Source organism: Notamacropus eugenii, chromosome 1 (assembly GCF_028372415.1).
Source record: "Notamacropus eugenii isolate mMacEug1 chromosome 1, mMacEug1.pri_v2, whole genome shotgun sequence".
NCBI lineage: Eukaryota > Metazoa > Chordata > Mammalia > Diprotodontia > Macropodidae > Notamacropus > Notamacropus eugenii.
In genome coordinates, this window is record NC_092872.1 from 163,626,716 (window position 1) to 163,630,554 (window position 3,839).

The 3,839-nt window shown below is 47.6% G+C and overlaps 1 pseudogene; it reads right to left on the minus strand.

Annotated features, from left to right (window-relative positions):
• Positions 1 to 2,568: 2,568 nt before the first annotated feature.
• Positions 2,569 to 3,586, minus strand: LOC140524260 (alpha-enolase-like; annotated as a pseudogene).
• Between the last annotated feature and the right edge of the window lie 253 nt (positions 3,587 to 3,839).

Sequence of the window (3,839 nt, forward strand, 5' to 3'; positions counted from 1 at the left end):
AACCGGCCAAAGAGACTCTCTCACCTACCCCCGTCAGTCACCTGTTGGTGGGGGGGCCCGTGCCGCTGCTGAAGATCCCGCCTCCGGATCCCTCTTAGAACTGTGTCTCTCAGAGCCATGGCCGCCGCCGCCGCAGGTCCGGGCTGGGCGCCGCGTCTGCAGCGTGACGGACCTTTTGCAAGAGGTTTGCAGGTCCCTCTGTGGGTGGGGGGACCCGCGTGGCCGCTGGAGATCCCGTCTTGCAGCCCTCTTGGATCTTCTTCCCACGTTGTCGCTGCCACGGTAGGGCTGCTCTCTGCTTCTCGCCCCGGCTCCCAGTCCATGGCGCGAAGGACCCCCCGCGAGAGGTTTGCAGGTCTCTCCGGAACAGAAATCTCCCTCGCTCCAATATTCCGTGGTCTCTGGGTGCAGAATTCTCCCTGGGTTAGTCCCCTCTGCCGTTCTGTGTTTTGTGGGTTTGGAGCTATGTGTATGTGTGTCTTTCTACTTCGCCATCTTGGCTCCACCTCCCCTTTGCTATTTTTCTAGCCTCTGGTGTTATGAGACTATTTGCCCCCTTCTGCTGTTCCCGCTGATCCAGGATTTATCTGGGGAAGAATTTTATGGTTCTTTCACGGTCATCAGTGGGGAGGAGAGAGCATTTACTGATCACTCCGCCATCCTAGCTCCTGGAAGTTCAAGTAGGTGACTTACCGAAGTTTAGTCTTCAGGCTGAAGGTTTCAAGGGCTGCTGCACTGATATCTGGTGCTCAGCGGCTCTCACCAGCTCGGTTTGGCTGGTCTCCTGCTCCGCTGGTTTCTCCCTCCACTCTCGGGCTTCTCAGGTCCCTTCCGCCCTGCTGCGCTGACTGCGCTGTGCTGTGCGCTGGGTGCTTACCCCCGTGGAACAGATCCTTCCTGTGGACCTTCCAGTCCAACCTGGGCTCCGAATCTGTCCAAGTCTGTCACCCACTGGATTCTGCACCTCCAAAGTCTGGTCAGATTCTCCTTTCAGAGATATCCAGAGGAGTTTGTCCAGGAGCTTAGGTGAGTCGTTGCTTTCACTCCGCCATCTTGGCTCCGCCCCTAAATCCAAAGTTCTTGAGAGAAATAACACAGACGCTCCATCAGCCACCATCACACCATCCATACGTGGAACCATCAATTACAACAAATGGAGAAGTTTTGAATGCTGTGGATAAGTTCACTTACCTTGGTAGTGTACTTTCCAGGGATGTACACATTGACAATGAAGTTGATGCACGCATTGCCAGAGCTAGCTCAGTGTTTGGGAGGCTCCAAAGAAACATTTGGAAGAGAAGAGGTATTAGACTGACTATCAAATTGAAGGCCTACGGAGTCGTTGTGTTGATCTCATTGTTATATGCTTGTGAAGCACGGACAGTCTACTAGTGCCATGCCAGGAAACTGAATTGCTTCTATTTGAACTGTCTTAGGAAAATTCTGAGGATCACCTGGCAGAACAAAGTACCAGACACTGAAGTCCTTGCTGGAGTTGAACTGCCAAGTGTTCAAATTATGCTTCAGAGAGTGCAACTCCGATGGGCTGGCCACGTTGTTTGAATGCAAAATGTATGCTTGCCAAAAAGACTACTTTATGGAGAACTTGCATGGGGCAGGTAATCACATGGTGGCCAGAAGAAATGATACAAGGACACTCTCAAGGTCTCTTTCAAGATGCTATGATATATAAGTGAATTACATTTAAGTACAGGAGGTCTGTGCAAAGTCACCAGCCTCACTCTCTCCTCCAGAGCCATCTGGGTCCAGTGGTGAGATATAGATGAGGATTACTGGAGATGGCCCTGGGTACAGTGGGGATCCTTGGCCTTTTTAAGCTAAGGTCTTTAATTGGTTTCAGTATTATAAAAGCATCAATTGGCTCAAAGGCAAAGGTTGTTAATAATATTTTCTTAAGGTCAAACTCCCTACAAAGAACTTCCTCCTGACAGTGATTGCTGAAAGACAGTTGAGCTTTATATAATTTTAATTTTTGCATTATGTGTCTTATACTTTAACCATTATTTTATGGTTCACAAATGTCTATCACATTAAAACCAACAACCTTGAACTGGTTGGACTAAGCCAAATATATATATATATATATATATGTATGTATATATATATATATATGTATGTATATATATATGTATGTATGTATGTATGTATGTATGTATGTATGTATGTATATTTTCCAGTGGGTTACTGAATACTTTTATTCTGCACATAGAGGGCACTAAGGATTTGGCCTGTGGGGTCATTGGGTGGCATCACAAGTACATGGCTCCACACATCAACATCAAGGTTGGGGGTGAGAACAGGTCAATCTATCCCAGTCACAAGATGATGAAGGGTCTTCTGACAGGTAGTCTCTGGTATAAGACATTTCTAACGAAGCAGTGAGAACATCACAGAAAGGGTGAAGGGAGAGGGAAGTTAAGCAGCAGAGGCCCCTGCCCTCAAAACAAGACTGGTCTAGTACTTGGTGCTGCCCATTCTTAAGACAGGAACAGACTTCTATAGAGGTGACTGGCACCTGCAAGCTCTTAGACCTCCTAGCCACAGAGCTTACTTGGCCCGAGAGTTTCTGAAGTTCCTTCCAGCAAATTTAGCCTTGCTGCCCAGCTCTTCCTCAATTCTGAGAAGCTGGTTATACTTGGCCAGACGCTCAGATCGGCAGGGGGCACCAGTCTTGATCTGCCCAGTACAGAGACCCACTACCAGGTCTGCAATGAAGGTATCTTCAGTCTCCCCAGAATGATGGGAAACCATTACTCCCCACCCATTGGACTGGGCCAGCTTGCATGCCTGGAGAGATTCAGTCATGGAGCCAGTCTGGTTCACTTTGAGTAGGGGGCAATTGCAGGCCTCATTCACAGCCTTTGCAATTTGCTTGGGATTGATCACTGTGAGATCATCTCCTACCACCTGGATGCCGGCAGTGGCACTGAAATTTTCCAAGCTTCCCAATCATCCTAATCAAAGGGATCTTCAATAGACACCACTGGAAAATCCTTGATGAAGCTCTTGTAGAGGTCCCCAAGCTCAGAAGGGGAGATGTATCTGTTGGCATCATCAGGAGACTTGAAGTCTAAGTCATATTTCCCAGATCAGAAGAATTCAGAGGCAACAACAGCCATGCCAATTACAATCTTATGAGTATAGCCAGCCTTACCAATAGCATTCTTTAGTAGGTCCAGAGCTTCTTTATTCTCCAGGATGTTAGGAGCAAAGCCACCCTCATCCCCTACATTGGTGGCATCCTGCCCGTATTTCTGCTTAATCACACTCTTCAAGTTGTGATAGATCTTAGCTCCAATGCCTCCTTAAAGTTTGCTCCTCCAACAGGGAGGATCATGAACTCTTGCATGGACAACTTGTTGCCACCATTGATCACGATGAAGGCTGGAATGGGCAGGATGACTTCATCGTTGCCTGCAAGGTCAGCAATGTGACAGTACAGGGAGACACCTTTTTCAGCAGCTCCAGCCTTACAAACAGCTAGAGACACTCCCAAAATGACATTTGCACCAAATTTAGATTTATTTTCAGTGCCATCCATCTCTATCATCAATTTGTCGATCTTCTCCTGCTCCACAACATTCAATTTCTTGCTAATCAGGGTGGGCACAATAGTTTTATTGATGTGCTCAACCACTCTTGAGACACCTTTCCCCATGTAGCAAGTCTTATCATTATCTCAGAGCTCCAGGGCTTCATGGATACCAGTAGAAGCACCGCTGGGCACAGCAGCTCAGAACTGACCTTTTTCAGTGTAGAGATCAACTTCAACCAGTAGGGTTTCCACGAGAGTCAAAGATCTCTCTTGCCTGGATCTT